The sequence below is a fragment of the Meleagris gallopavo genome, chromosome 4, assembly GCF_905368555.1.
Source record: "Meleagris gallopavo chromosome 4, MGAL_WU_HG_1.1, whole genome shotgun sequence".
NCBI classification, from domain to species: Eukaryota; Metazoa; Chordata; class Aves; order Galliformes; family Phasianidae; genus Meleagris; species Meleagris gallopavo.
In genome coordinates, this window is record NC_139407.1 from 41,963,125 (window position 1) to 41,980,230 (window position 17,106).

Genomic DNA, 17,106 nt, shown 5'->3' on the forward strand with positions numbered 1-17,106 from the left:
CTGGTAGTGTTCAAGGATTGGACTTTGAGCAACCTGATCTAGTGGAAGCTAAAGAAATTTAATGCCTTTATTCAATTATCAATACCAGGAATAACTATTTTCAGGACTGTTAAACACAATGATATTCTACATCACATGATTTAGCACCAAAATCTGCACAAACACATTCAAGTCCACCTAATCTATGGCTCCCTACACCGTTAATAATTTGCCACCCAGTATCATGTCCCAAATAAAAATGACTACATGGAACAAATAGAGTATTTTCTCTTACTTCTACACTCTTGCTATTTTTTTTTTTTTTTTATTTCTATTCCAAGCTGGAGGAAGTTTCATCTGTTCCCATGGAGAATGAAAGCACTTGTAAGGTAAAATCACTCTACCAAATCACCAGCATCTTACTGTGGTATTTATTTGTAGTTTCTTAGCTCTGAAGTGCCTACATGTAAGATAATTTCCAAGCAGGTGATTTTACTGCCTGTCAGTATAGGCAACAGAGAGTCTCCAAGGATAGCTTTTAAAATCTGCAGATCAGAAGGCTTCAGGCATTAGTCTACAAAGACCTCAGAAAGCCAGATTTCAGTCCTCATCATGGCAATGTGTGTCCAGTAGCCATAGTAGCATTCTAAAGTGTCCTAAGGGAATGACAAATCTGGGCCTGATTCAGCCATGCACAACTGCTGTGCCTGCACAACAATCCAGCAGAAAAATCACTTATCTGCTGTGTTATCTGTATGATTTCAGCATAGATAAATCCTTTCTGTAACACTACTTTCAAAGCCTGAAGTAATAATATCATTGTTGTTTAGGTAAGGTTAACCTCAGGAATTTTATAATTATTACAAAGAAATGCTGATTATAAAAATAGCAACAGATTGCTCTACACTTCTGTGAATTGACTTATTGCTGGCGACTGCTAGTCCTTCAAATATTATTTGTGTTTTATTTATAGATGAAATCTGACAGTGCATAGGGATTTTATCAATTTTTACCTAATCTCTATTGGGTTTTTTTATTCCAATTATAATTCTCCTAAAGAGTTGAAACTTTCAATTTTTCTTTCTGTAATTACTTATAAAAAAATATTCAGGAGGTCTGACTCTGATTGTTAGAAAACAAGCACTGCAAGAAGAGAGATGTGATTTATATTTTTAATGTTTGCATCCATGGGTCACATAGAAATACACATTTACACAAATACATTCTAAAAGACATTTTGATGCAGAATTATCTGAACTGTACATGCAAATGAGATAAACAAAAACATCAGCTTCTTATTCACAAGATAGTTCATCAAAGTGACACTGCATAACAAATTGTCTTGTTGCATTCATATTTTTATTAGAGACAGTCCATCATTAGAGTCACTACTTACAGTTACATTGGATCCTTTTTTATTTGAGATACTGCGGGCTGAAAGAAAAGGTAATGGACAATTCTCTGTTTCTGCTTCTTGTCTGCCTAAGTTGTGTTTTTCTTTCATAGTTAATAATTCTACCAAACACTGTAAAAGACAGAGAATGTCCTCTTCCCTGTCTACTGCAGTACACACTTCCTGAGTTCAGATATTTTAGATTCCTGCCACATTTCCAACTGATCAACTAACCATCTTTATGTATGTAACTGAAGAGGAAATTAAGTTACAAATAAATGAAATGTAAACATTCTCAGACCTTGGATTAGATACCTCTTAATTTGTCCAGCATACAATTTTCTTTTCTGATTATAAACTTTTTTTATCTCCCTTGACTCTGATTTACAGCACAATATAATTATCCTTTTTATTTACTTCATCTTTCATTTTCTCTGAGAAAGTTTAAATTATATCGCAAATTGTTCCTACCTTATCCCATTGAACTGTATTTTATAGATGGGGCAAGATTTGTCCTGTAATGTCAACTGGTAAGTAAAGAAAAAGAGATGTCAGGTTTATTTCAAAGATTTCTGGACATATTTTCAAATTGCTATTGGCAGCATAGACTTCTAACTTGCCCTTTGTTAAGGCAGATGGTAGTCATTACTAAAGAAATGAATAAGACTTCCTGGTTATTAAGACCATGGTGCAAGCATTTTCCCTTTAAAATAATGAGAACTGTAAAGAAATAACAGAAATTTATAATATATCTAGGTTTAAATGTCTTTTACATGTCTTCCTATCCCGACAACACTGCACAATATTTTGGCACATGTTTTAGCTCCATAGGTCACTTTAAATCAATAGCAGCCATCTTACTAAGACCTATTGTTAAGGTTATTTTCCTTTCCTGATATGGCTAAGTATTATTAATATATGTGTGGTAATGGAGTGTCCAGAAGCTACAGTCATGGCTGCAGATGCATTGCCATAGAGACTGTGCAAACACACAGGTGACATGACTCTTGTCCTGAAAAGCTGATTCAGGCAAATAAAAATAAATTGTAGTCAGTTTTGTTATATGCATTTTACTGCTATCTTGAAAAACAGTTAGGTCTGTTCCTCTAACTTCCAGCTTCTGTAATCACAGAGTTAAGAGTGACTGCACATCATTTCTATTTGAGTCAAGGTACAAGGTTTCCAGGACAGAACTTAGTTGCTCTGCTTGGTTTACCACAATTTACCTATAGTTCTTATTGTACAAGAAGGCCATTATTCTTCTTGCACTGTGTAAATGCAAAGAGTTTGGAATGACCAATTCTGAAAAATTGTGTGATTTAGTAATTACTGACGATTTTATTATAATCACTGTTGTAAGTATATCATATGACATTAAATGTAGCTTCCCTTTTCCTAGCAGATTTCATTCTGACAAAGAGCCAAATACATATATTTTCAGTATAAACTCTAATTTCTGTATTTTAATTTGCTGAGTAACTGATCCTATTTCACAAAAGTACTTCAAACATGCCTATGGAAATGGAGAGTTTTTCAGCATATTTGTTATACATTCCTTGGTGAAGGTTTTGTAATTTACTTGCGAATACCTGCTACTGGCATAATCTCTCCTAATACACATATTCTTGACTCTATTCTTACATGGTATGTAATTCTGTTTCAGTTTTTGCATAGTAAACATTAATTTTCTTGGAGTTTCATTTTTCCAGTTAAAATATAGAAATGAAAGGCTTTATTTTTAAAAGATACTACTTGAAAATAAGAAATACATCTGAATAAATTATTAAAATATTAGAATCTAACTTTATAGCAGAGCCTACTTTTCTTTTTACCACGCAATAAAAGTTGTATCTGTGGAGTACTGTAAACATCAGAGTAATCAGTTAGTTCACTTGCCAGTGAAGAGTAATTTGAGGAGGGGGAATCAGTAATTTTAATAAATTAACAGAGCATATCACAACTGAAATGGCTCTGCAGAGGGCATAACACACAAAAAACGCAGTCTCTTCTTCTGAGAAAGCATGTATACTTCATTAGAGAATCATTCCATAAACAGCAGATGGTATGAAGAGCATACTGAAAATACCTATGAAACTAAAACAGAAGGGCAAGGATCCCACTGGAGTAGGCTAATAGAGCTAAAGGAGAGCTAACCACTGCCTGATAACAAACATTTCATCCTGATTTATGGACTGTGGGGATGAGGTCTACCAGTTTCTTCCTCCATGTCAGTCATTTTTCTACAACCTCTTTTCAGTGATTCTGGCTAAATCAGTTAGGTTATAGTAATTCAGCAGCATAGGGTATGCATTATGTTCTGCAGAGAAATGTTAAGTGAAACTGGAACATTTCCCCAGGTCTGGTTGTGAAAATTAAAGAACTGAAGATATGGAAAATGTGGGGGTCACAACTATCAGCAAAAATAAAAGATCAGGCTTAACAAGTTTCTTTTCCCATTAAAAGAAATGGAGATATGCCAGTGTTTCAATGACTGCACAGTAACATTAAGATTACTCTGCTTTTGTACAGCTGACAGTTTATGAAGTTCACTGCAAACTAATTCACATTTTAAAGACTGCAGAGTTTCTAGTAAGTGATGTTTGCAGAGAGAGTTAACCTTGAATGAAAAGGTATCAAATGCATTGCTGATGATCATTCTATATGTCAGAAATACCATGGAGGATGTTCATAAAGAAAAAAAGGAGAAAAGAAGATTGAAGTAAGTAGTTCAGTTGAGAGCCAGAGTAGCCAGGAAATACTTGTTAGTCACTTCCTTTTGTTTTTTGTGAATAACTCCTTCCTCAACATTTGATCAGCTGTGTTCTGTTTGGTCTCAGGGAAATGTCTTCTGGATATTCAAATATGTTATTTTCCAAGAGTTTAATCAGCTCTGGAAAGAAAAGTAGAAGAGGAGAGACTGAGGAAATATGCAATCATACTTGTGATAGAATGAAGTTGTACTAAATCTTGGACAGGACCCATGAGATTTATGGCTCTCTGGAAAGTTAGAACCAACCAGCAAATACATGCGAGCAGGGGAAAAACTTGTTGAATGAACAGGAGAGGAAAATGTTGAGGTAACCTAGTGAAGTTGAAAAGTTGTTTAAGTAATGAGATCTGTATTACTACTGTAAAATGTAATTACTGTAAAATGATGTCTAATCTCATTACTTTTTACTATGTGTGCACACGCACACGCACACACAAGATAAAAAATAAACTAAATAAACTTTCTCCCCCCAAAAAACTGCCACAAACTCACTTGAGTGGCCTTCCTGGTTGCCACTTTATCCCTTTTTGACTCTTTCTCCCTGATGGTTTATCTCCAATGAAATGAATATATTTTAATGCTTTCTGTGGTCTGAATCGTTCTGAACGGATAGAACATGCTCTTCTACTGCCATTGTTTGTTATTTAACTAATGCAGCCAGCCTGGCAACCCCAGTAGATGTAAAGAAGAATACATGTTCAAGGCTAAAATTCAGCCTCATCTGCAGTTTGAACTTGATATAAAATCTTAATTTGTGAGTGTTGAAAATTAATAGGAAAATGAAATACTTTTGTGATGGAGAAAAACATAGCAGTATTAGACCAGAAATCTCCCTCTATAGGGGCTTTACTTGCAGCTTGGAAGTAAAAGAAATGGGACAGTGATGGGAATGTGTGAAATAATTAATACTCAATATTTCATAATTCACCCAAAAAGGTGGGTCAACAGCTTCAAGTTATTCTGTTAAAAAACAACAACAACAAAGCAAAACAAAACAAAAACTACTGATGTAAAATTTGTGTCATTTAATTTAGCAGACAGTGCTTCACTAGATCTGGGTAGTGCTGTTTCACAGGATGCATTCAGAAAAGGCATTTGAAAGGCCAGACTTCACTGTTACTTGATTGTAAAAATCAGAGACAAAACAAAGATAAGGGCACTTGAACTGAGCACTCTTGCTATGAGTTTGATTTGGCATTTTTAATGCTCATGAAACACCACCAGTTGAATTGTAATCAGTGTTGCCCTTCTTTTTCTAAGTATGCCTGAAAGTTATGTAATAACTACCCAGAAAGACTTAGTAGCAGAAAACAACCTCTTTCCAGAAAATATCATTGAAAAGAAAAGTAGGAGAGAAGTGGCATGATTATATTTTGTGCCTAGCTAGTGCTTATGTTGTGTAATATTTCACAGAGAAGTACAGTCCTCCTCTGGTAACACGGCCTTTCTGCACAACTTCACATCACTTTACAATGCTGCAATGGAGTCATACACAGATACTGATTTTAGTACTTAAAGGCATGCATATTAGAAGCTTCCCTGTGCTATTTATGATCCTTTAAAGGGTGAGAACATTGTAAGTGAAAAAATGCTTCAGAGGAGTATGAAAGGGCTGCTTTCACAATGGCAGAATTGCCCAAGGCCTGCTCTGAGTTAAGTACATCTTTAAATGCTAATCTGTAAAGTATTACGTAAATGCGCCCTCTTATTTCTTCCCTTACAATTAATTCAGTAGCTGTTCTTGAGGTAAAGATCACTAGATTTGCACATTTAAGAAGTAAACATAGCCTGTGCTCAACTCAGAGATTGTGAATCCGAGTTTCCCTTCAGGGTATAGCACAAAGCTCCTCTGTTTAAAGACACTTTTGATTGATGTGATTGTATGTTATTTAGTTGTGGATTTATTCTCATGTTTAGACAAATGATACAAAAATGTTAATGTCATTCTTTTCATAAGAATATCCTCATTTTTGTCTCCATAAACTTTGATATACCTTCTCTCTTCAGTATTCCAGTTCCAAATAACTAAAGATTGCCAGTTGAAATGGAATGGAAGAAACAGGAAAGGTAAAATTTCAAGCTTGCCAATAAATCTAGTTTATAGACTTCAGAATTTATCTCTAAAGCCTAAACACCTGTAAATTCATTGTATAGAGGAACTAGCTAGATTCTAAGTGCCCTAAATATATACATACACACATTCGTTCACCTTACATGAGTGTTTTATTTTATTCCCTGATGGATTTGGTAATCTTTTTTCTTCATTGTAAAGATTTGATGAATTCTTTAGGGAGCAGAGCATTTGCAAGGTGACATAGGCAGCTATTCATACAACTTGAGCTTTGACTATTCAGTAGATGTTCACACTGTCAGTATTTTGCATTAGAAAACCTGTGAGTATGTCTATGAAATTATTCATTGAGCTAACGTGAATAATGATTTGCAAAAACTTATAAATGGATGAAAAGCAGTTGTGTATAAAGCCTATGATTTAGAACAAGGCTTTGGTTCAGACTCAAATATAAGGTAAATCTCATCCAAATAAAAATATCCCTATTGAATCTGACTAATAATATTATCAAGTTCAGTTATTCAAAATACTGAGTTTGGTTTAACACTCGGACTTTGATAGGTGTTATGTTTGATGACTTAAGGCTGTGGGGATGCTAGAAAAAACAGAAGAGTCTAAGGACATTTTCTTTATCTCTTCCAAACTTCACAGCCTTCAGTCAGACGACATGTAACTTTAATAAGCAATGATCCAAAAGACATGATGAAAACTGTGTGCTCAGCAGAATGAAACCATTAATATCTAATCATGAAAAACATAATTATGAGCAATTTGTGAGTACTGTATATTAAAATGCTTCAGGTAGTAGTTGAAGTCTTAACTGGAATCTGAAGTCAAAATGCTATTTTTGCTTCTGATTTACTTCAAAAGTAAACAATTAATTCATCAACAATTCTTTTTAAACACCTTTCAAAACTCTTTTTAAACTCCCTTTTGTCCCATAGTTGTATCACAGTCAAACACAACAAAAAACATAAGAATTGTTATGTTAGATATTCTAAGTTATATTGTCGGGGGGCTGGAGCTTGATGATCCTTGAGGTCCCTTCCAACCCAAGCCACTCTATGATTCTAAGAAATCTGCAAAAGCAAGCTGTACTCAAAATTCTTCTTTTTTAAAATTAATCAATGTCCCTCTGAATACTTGAACTCAATATGGTACTGAATTGTAGTCACAAAGCGGTGATAATTCAAAAGGGTAAAATAAAAACTTTTCATTAAATAATACTTAGTGGCTGCTGAAGAGAAACAGGTACAAGCAAGCATTTAGAAATTCTTTGCTGGATCAGTGTTTCTCCTCTTATCCCAAGTATATGTATGAGTATATTTCACAGACTGATATGTGCAAGTACACTTGGCTAATGGCCTCTCATCATAACATTATTTATCAATTATTATGTTTTATCTTACACACATTTCAATTTAAAGTTTTCCATTCCTTTATTTTAATAATAGAAATATAAGAATGTAAAAAGCATATCCTAGTCTCAGATTTAATATTTTTCATTTTAAATCGTTGTTTAACATTTATGCCCAAAAGTCAGCATTTCAGCCCTAAGAAGCTTTTTAAGAAATGACAGCTGCAACACCTATGACATTCCTTATCATTCTTTATACCAACATACGCTTCAGCAATTTCAGTTCAGTTAAGAATTTACCTGAGCTTTTTATTTTTAAAGGACATCTATAAAGGATGCACATATTTTTTGAAGGATGCATAAATTTAGATACAATCACCAACTGAGATATGAACTTTATCCTTTTACCTTTTATAAGTTAGTGCATTTCTGGCCATACTTTGCTTTTTTAAAAGAACTCACAAATTAAAAAAATAAAAGAAAGTGAAGCAGATATGAATAATTCAACACTACCATATTAACTTGTATCAAGTACTAAAATACCGAACAACAACGACTGATTTCTTACTCTCTGCTCGGTGGTATCACTGTGTATATTTGCCACTTGAAACTGTAGTATAATTGTGAAATGTGTTTTGAATATAGTAAAGAAATAAGAGTCTTTGTATTTTAGTCCCAGTTTTTCATTTCAAATGCTTATTCTTGTGGTGGACATAGAAGGAAAAAATATCCAGACATAGAGTTCTTCAGATGAGAAATGTAATGGTAGCAAGATTGTATATCTTTGACCTGAACTCATCTGCCAAAATTTCCCCCTAATAATCTTGCCTTGCCCATGTATTTATGGAGGGAAACAGCTTGATGTTGTCTGAAGGATGGGTTCGTCACTCGGTGTGCAATAAACCAATCTCATACACTATATTATAATGAGAATAGTTCAATTAAGGATGGGGCAAATCTCCCTTTCTGCTGACTGCTCTAGTCATGGTGATTAAATACATGATTAGTTTACATATTTCCAAAATATTCCCATCTTCAGTGGCAAGCTTTTCAGGGAAATTCTGATTAACAGTTTTTTTACTTTAAAATTTTTGGCAGTTTCAAGTACGGTCACCTGACCCTAGACAGAAGTAGATACTTGCTATATCTAAGGGTGTCTTTACAATAATTTGTACAACAACTGATTCTGTGTTATGATAGAATAGGGAGTAATGGCCTAAAACTTGAACACAGGAAGTTCTAACATGCAGAAGAACTTCTATACGGTAGAGGTGACAGAGTACTGGAACATGCTGTTCAGAGAAGATGTGGAGTCTCTTCCTATGGAGATTTTCAAGACCGGCTGGATGCCTACCTGTGTGATCTACTGTAAGGTACCTGCTTTGGCAGGGATTTGGACTCCTTTGGATGGTTTCTTGAGGTCCCTTCCAACCCCTGCAATTCCGTGATTCTGTGATTCTTACTTGGCTTACAATAGTATCACAAAACAAACAGGGGAGTGGAATTGCTTCATAATACTGCTGCAACTTTGATGTTGATTCATCTTCTCTATGGGCAAATGTACTGAAAAGAAAAAAAAAAAAGTGGTTATTTCAACTGAATTATGAGTGGTTACTTCAACTGAATTATGTACGAGTTATTTCACTGAATATAAGTCTTGTGTAATCACATAAGGCAAAGTACCTGTGGGCAGCTTCCAGTTCACTGTTCTTGAGTGATTTACCTGGTATGGAAGAAGCAATAAGTTTTCACAGAAAAAGCAAGAAATAAAAGCTATGAAGTCTAAATGAAAGCTTTGTAAAGCATATAAAAGGTCCTTCTTCAATCACTGTGCCTATCTCATGAAGGTTGACTTTTATATAATGGATGAACATAGACCACTACCTTTTACTTCAGTATAACCATGTCAGACTACCACATATAGAGCAGTTTTCTTGAAGAGTCCAGCTTAAAGAGATAAATGTCCCATCTTCTTGTTATCACACTATTTTGGTATCAAACATTGTAACTTTTAATCTCAAATTCTGAAGTAAGCTGTTGCCTGGTGACCAAAGTGTGAAATAAATAGCAGCAAACCTCTTGGTGAATATTTTTCCTTTATTGACTATTGAATCCAGAGTTGGGGGAAAAATTTATATCAAACATTTTGGTGTAGGAAATGTTTAGAAAAATTACTTTGCTGCAGTCCAGTGTCCAGATCATTTTCCTTTTCCAGAAGAGAAAACCAGAAGTTATGACTGTAAACATTGATAAGAATTTGTGTTATGAAAAATATCCTAATATCATTTATATTTCTCCATAATTCTCATCTCCTGTATCTATCAATCATCCAAGTGGTGGAATGAATGGTGCTGTTGTACCTGTGCTGCATCCCCTTTTTCCTACAAAATCTGTATTCCATAGATTCAAGAGCGCTCTTAGTTTATACTAAGTATTTTGTGATTTTTTAGCAAATTCTGACAAATTATAGTAATGACAGGGAGAAAAGAAGGGAATATGCAGACAGAGATAGAACCTTTGCTGAACTCTGCATTGCTATAGTTATCATATTGACTATGTACACAGTATATAAGTATATATATGGTCTGTAATATATATACACATACATGTAAGTATATACACAAATATACATACACATATATGTATACATATATAATATGTGTGTATGTGCTATGTGTACATATATAGATATATACACATAATATACATGCATATATAATGTATACGTATATGTGTGTATGTATGTATAGGCATTCATGTATGTGCATGAGCATTCCTCCCAACCAGGTCTGCATTATGGAGTCTTATTAAATAAGAAGTTCATTACCGCGATACCTTCTGTGAAGAAAACTGCCTGAACAAATGCAAATCTTCACTAAGTAGAAGAGGAAAATAGCAAAAGCCAGAGTGAAAATCCCTAAGTGAAGTGAGTCTTGTGAAAGAAAATGTTCTTGCTTCAGATCTAGAAGAAAAGATCTATCATCTTGATAACCATGTCTGTGTCTTGTGGCATTTTCAGGAAATTATACTGCTGAAGAGATACTACTTTAACATTTATCCATCATTTTCTTAAAAGCCAAAATTTCCATATGTTTATTACTTTTACCCTTTTTCTTCTCATTGTTTTCCTCTTTATTTCCCCTGTATTTTATTTCTTCACATTCAGTTCTCAATATTTCTCTTTTCTGTTCATTCAATTTTTGTCTCTATATAATAGATGCATACCACAGATACTATACAGTAAATAAGTTAATTCATATAACATTGCATAGTCTGAAACTATCTGTGATGAGAGTCTTATTTATTACCATAAATCTTTAATATACATTTTATATATGGATGTATGAAAATGTATGCATGTTTACTTATATTTATTTATACAAGCAATTTTTTAATTATACTTTTTTGCCAGACTGGTGATTCCTAAGATTGTAAGGGAAGTTTTGTAATCTATTAATCAACAACTGAATTAATCAGATCTAACTTTAAGAAACAAAAACAAACAAACAAACAAACAAAAAAATCATGACTTTCTAAACTGTAGTTAAGACATCAGTTACTTTCAGGGGTGTTTAAACATGTTTTATAACTCTTAATAAGTTCTTATTATGAGTTGTTCTCTTTTGTTCTTTTGTGAAAATGCCTTGCTCGTCAACAAAATAAGACTAGCTAAATACTGTTAAGCTCCCAGGAGATTAGATTTTTTCCAAGTTTCTTAATTATCCAGACATTTGTGCAGCCATAAATGCAGTTCTTAAGCCAAACAAAAGTCTAGAATCAAAATAGCATGAGAACTGTAGAGTCTTTTAAAGTACTAGTTGGCGATCTCCTCAAGTTTCATGTTTTATTAATGTTAAGAACATGCTGCTCATTTGACCAGATTTACTGATTTAATGGCCTGTTTTGCAGGTAACAGAAGTTCTTATTTAAGCACTCACTTTCTATTATCACTAAAGGAAGTTAGGATTTTCTTATTAATGAAAAGAGAGAGGAAGAGAGAGAATCTTTGTCTTTGCAAATCTGCTTGTCAATTATTCAATATGCCTTAGTTTTAGCTTGTTTTTATTACTAAAATTCAAAAATTTTACTGAATGAAGAGGAATCACAAGGGGCAAGGGATGATTTTTCTTCTTTGCAACAATTTAATATCCTATAAGCCTTAAAATTACCTTACTATTACCTCCATCAATTTGAATCTAAAACTTCCTTTTATACTCTCTAAAATCTTACTGCTAAAATTCAGTGGCAACAAAATCAGGTGAATTTACAATATTAGATTCACCACTTCTAGTCTTGTAGTCTAAATGAGGATGCATTTCCGAGGCTAATTATCCATAGGAAATCTCGTTTTCTTTTTTTTTTTTTTTAATTTTATAATTTTATGTTAACTGAGGAGATAACACAGCTTAGGCTTGGCAGCTAACTTTCAGATAAGAATGTTTAAAGGCATCAGAGAAAATGACATCATGAAAACCTCTATGGGCCTTTCTATTGAGTGAAATGTGTTCTGTGCTACATAAGAGAAAAAGAAAAAGAACAATTAAGTATTCCTCTTTCTTAACATTGTCAGAAGCCTAGATGAGAGGATTTATCCCCTGAGAAATTCCGCTTGAATCTGCAAGTATTACAGTGTGATCTGAGAGTATCTCACCACTTTGTGTAACATGACATGAACCTCTAATGGCATAAAATACTGAAATACACCCCTCACCTTCAATGGAGAAACACTACACATTTTAAATAAATTAAGTGTGGGATGAGTACTCTGCCAAGAGACAACATCCCTAATTGGCAGCTGCTGTTACAGCAGAGAAACTTGATTTCAGATGAGAGAATAGTAATTCTCTACAGAAAGGAACTGTCTCATATTATTAAAAATTACCTGCTTGTCACAGCTGTTCACTGCTTATTTTTAGCATGAATTTGAGTCTGAAAGACTCCAAAATTATTACTCAATACAAAGAATGTTTTTAGCAGACATTCATATACTATCGGCAGAAAATGAACTAGAAAGTGTGACAAATCATAAAAAATCAAGTAACATATGAAGGTGTTTGCAAGAATGGCTTTTTTTTCCCAGTGTTTTCTGCTGGAAATGGCATTAGCATGCTGTAACATGGAGGAAAAAGGAAGAAAACTTTCCCAGAGGTAGTAAGAAGGAGAAAAAGGGTAAAAGCAGAATCAGATACAGTGAAACAAAATATATCTGTACTTGACATTAGTTTTAAGAGGAGCATTTCATGCTGGGTATTCATACTCTTTCTTGAACTGCACTTCAAATAATGACAACAGGGACTGTCTCCTTATCTTCCTCTCCATCCCACGCTTACAGCTTTTACAAGTTACTCATTTTTAAGTTGGCTTGAAAGAAAACATCTGAAAAATGTCAGTATTTAAAAAATAATGCAAAAAACCTTACCTGATTTCCAACAGCCGTTGGTCTAAGACTCGTATGACTCTGCGTATTTTCGCTTACAGCAAAGGCACTGTGTAAAGTGCAGATGTTATCTTTCAGTGAATGAGGTCACAACCTAAAACCAGCGGGATTTAGAAAGTCCAAGAATAAACAAAATACAATAAGCTGGGAACTACAGGATAACAATGATATTTTAAAATGCCAAAAATAATAGGAGTAAGGAATAAATATTCTATACCTCATTTGTTTGGAACTTTTCTCATATATCAGCAAGAGAATGAGCTACAGATGAGCTACAGGAGTCAAGTGCTTGAATAGAGACACTTTTCTATTCTTGTTTATAGCTATTTAAAAGCTTCAAATATTTTAATGTTACTCTGATCTCAGTGCCTCAGACTTGTGATGTTGACTAATGCTGAAGCACTGACTGCCTCTGCTACTTTATCTACACTCCTCTCAGCTTGCAGAGATGAAAATTACTAACTGGAATGCAAAAGAGACTTTTAGTGTCTTAGCTTTTCCTATACCTCCTGAAAAGAATAAGTGCCAATGAGTTAGTGATAAAAACAACAATTCAGCAAAACAAACAAAAAAAAATCACTACCAACAAAAAGCAAACACATAAGAAACCAAAACAACAAAAAGAATAAATCAAAAGTTGTCTCTTACCATGATGTTTTAACTATCACAGCCTACTCTGATCTATTAAAAAAATACTTAGCTTTTTCAATGTTATTTTGACATAGTAGATATAAAAGCAGTCAGAAACCCCAGAGACTTCAGAGTCACGACTCAACAAGAGATCTGGAGGAGAGTATTAAGGACTGGAAAAGTTTAATCATATAGATATAAACTCTTCTTGTAACTACACTGGATTTACTTAAAGCAGCTTTTGATTTATATCAATGCCACTCAGTACAGAAACTATATCACTAGGGCTATTATCTTTCTGCTTTTGAAGGCAATAGGAAGATTTGTATTCAATTCAAAGTAGCCTATTTTTTTTTTTTTTTTTAATATGGCAAGATAGATAGAAGTGATAAATATAAATTTTTAAGGTTAACAAAACAAGATAATTGTGAAATACCATTTTTATATATTGAAAAATATAGCACTAATTATATTTCTGGAATTTTCCCCAAGACAAATTTTAATTAATTTAATACCATTGCAGGAAAAAAACAACAAAAACCAAAGGGAAAGGGAAAGGGAAGGGTCTATTTGAGCTAAATAAGCTTTTTTTTTCTTTGCACCTGTTACTACTATTGGAATGTAATGTTTCAGCTGTAGTAAAAATAGATCTGTAAATTTGACACAGGCAAAATATCATATAAAATAAGATAACATCTTGTGATTCCATTTACTCAAAGTATTATTTTCTGTTCAGGTTTCTAACATAGCAGTAAAATAAAACCACTTCTATAGAACAGGAAATTTTAAGGTTCAGGTTCTTTTTTCCTTTCATCTAACTTCTTAATTAAGGATAAAAAAACATAATTAAAGCCACAGTGGCTTATGAGGGGGAGATATCAAGACATCCATAGGCATGTGTAAGGCACAAAGCAGGACACCATTATAATTTTCTTGTACACTCAGCCATTTTTTTTTTTTTTTGGATACTCAAGTGAAGATTTGTGTAAAATTGTGGATATATTGAGTGAGAGTAGTTGTATATTCATTTCTCATTTATTTCAGCATTAAAACTATATAAACTCTGCTTTTAACTCAGAAATATTAATTTCTGTCACTGCCTTACTATAGGTAAATGGTGGAAAATGTGCTTCACCTGTGTGGTCCTCAGTAAGGGACCACAGAAGTCTTTATTACGAGAAAATACAGTGATTAAAACAGCAAAGAAAAGGTCATTAAAAGATTACTTGAAAAAAAATCAGTTTGTCTGTTTTGCTGAGTTTCCAAGTTTACTAGGGTTTCTGGAGACAGACACACCAGCTACAGAAATCTGAAAGTTGCTTTGTGTTATAACTTTTTTTCCACTTCCACTCAAAGCAGAAAAAGAGGAAAAGAAAATTGGTGTGATGAGGTCGATCTTTTCCACCAGATAATAGCTTTCTTCCCAGTGAAAGAAACTTCTGTCAAGAGTTTCAGCCAAAACAGAAGGTGAAATAATAATTGTTTAAAATGCTAATGCAGCTAAATTTCCTCCACCAACTGATGTTTGTCTTGCCTACCATAAGATCAAATTGTATGATGTCTGTGTTTAGTACAAGAACTTGATCAGAAGGTATAAATATTAAATGACTTCTGGTTTTAAATAATGATACTGTTACATACTTTATAGCAAATGCAGATGTATAAACATAAGGTAAAAACATACATGTTTAATATGCCATGCATAAATTTTATGGTATATACAATATATACAATATATTTTACATTATACATGTAAATTTTCACTATATACTATATAGTACAGTTTTATATGACTAACAGAAATTATTTGATAATTGTTATAAATTATATAGACATTATTTGATAATACACTTCTGTAAATCATCAAGACTTTGGATTCTGCATTATGTTTCCTTTCAGGAAATATCTTCTTTCCTCTCTTTTTTCCATGTTTAGAAAATTAATCCAATTTTCATGGACTTTAATAATAAGTAGCATTTGCTTTTGCAATTAAAACAATGATCAGAAATACCAAATATTTAAATTTCATCTGATTTAGGCATAAGCTACATTCTGATTAAGGAAACAGTAGAAAATTTAATGTAAGTTTTTCTAAATGTCTGAAAGCATTTTTACTGATTTGTTAAAAGAGTATTGATTTATTTTGTTTGAACTTCTATAGTGTCATAGAAGGGACAATTAGTAAAATACAGGTAGCATCTATAGGACTTTGTATTCTAAATAGTAGTTTCAAAAGTATTTTAAAAATATGCAAGCCTGAGTCTTATTTACATTCAACAAGATTTTGGCCCCTAAATCTCGTTTACTCTAAAATGTTGTCAAGTTTCTGAGAAGTGAATTATATAAGGCTGATAGTTGATAATAAATACTGCTATATCAGTCAAAGTAAACAAACGTATATTTTTTTAAATTCACTTTGCCACAATTAAAAAATAATACCAGAATGACTTATAATGGAAACAAATGTAATCTCAACAAATTTGCCTCATTAACCAGGAACAACAGAAAAGATGTAGGAAAAAAAAAAACAACTTAAATATGTAATTTGGAAGACATAACACATGCCTTTCTGCCATGGATTTATTCTCTCTATATATTTATACAGTTTATACTTAGCATACTCTTATTTTTGTTCAAATTATGTCTATGTGATTCCTTGCAATTTGAAGACACATAGGCAATTGTACTTTTTGAGCTCAGTTGATATCTTAGCATACCAGAATTTTCTGTTGAAAGACTGTGATACACAGATTGACCTCAAATACTGTTTCTGGTCCATTTTACCTAACTACTTCTTTTACTTCACTAATTAACCCTTAGAGACACAGGATCAAACAGCTAGAACAGTGTCAGAGAGAGACAAATATCTTTTTGGTTCTTTTACAGTATGCAAACAACCTAGGCAAATGAAATTTTAATTTTTTTTGTGTGTATTCTCAAAACAGTAGACAGGAAGTTTCACTAGCGGCTCCCACCACACTCTCAGCCTGAGCAAAGGTTGGAGGGTTTCCCTAAAAGGACACCAAAGTTAAAATTAAAGACCATGAATATAGAAAGGAGACAAAATGAAGAAATCCCGTAATCTCATGGCACTGTCTAGACACTGTTAGCATGAATATTTTTGTGTGTCTTTTATCATAAGCTATTTGCTGAGATCAAAAGAGGAACATTTAGCTCTTTTGAATAAGTGCACCTCTTTTCATTAATTTTACAAGTTGACCTTAGGCCAGAATTAATCTCTAAGTGTTTTAAATTTATTCCTCAAAAGTCCAGAAGTTGACTCAAGGTCCAATCATATAGCCTAAATTTGTCGCTTTACCTGACTAAAACAGTTCTTCAGCCATTTTAAAAACTTTCAAATTAACCTTGGAGCATGAGAAAGAGAATGAAGAGGCTGAAAACTGTGTACGGTATCATGAGGAGACAAAGGAGAAGAATGTTTCTGTAATAGAAATACACCTGCCAGGAG

The 17,106-nt window shown here is 33.2% G+C and overlaps 1 long non-coding RNA gene across 2 annotated transcripts; it reads right to left on the reverse strand.

Moving 5' to 3' along the window:
* Positions 1 to 1,137: 1,137 nt before the first annotated feature.
* LOC104910742 (uncharacterized) lies at positions 1,138 to 13,527 on the reverse strand. 2 transcript variants are annotated; one of them, XR_793378.4, is made up of 4 exons: positions 13,225 to 13,527; positions 12,990 to 13,101; positions 8,925 to 9,133; positions 1,138 to 4,262 (listed from the first exon to the last, which is right to left on the reverse strand). It is a non-coding gene; the product is annotated as an uncharacterized LOC104910742 (long non-coding RNA). The 2 variants fall into 2 exon arrangements; XR_793379.4 differs by having other exon boundaries at positions 8,948 to 9,133; positions 13,225 to 13,521.
* Between the last annotated feature and the right edge of the window lie 3,579 nt (positions 13,528 to 17,106).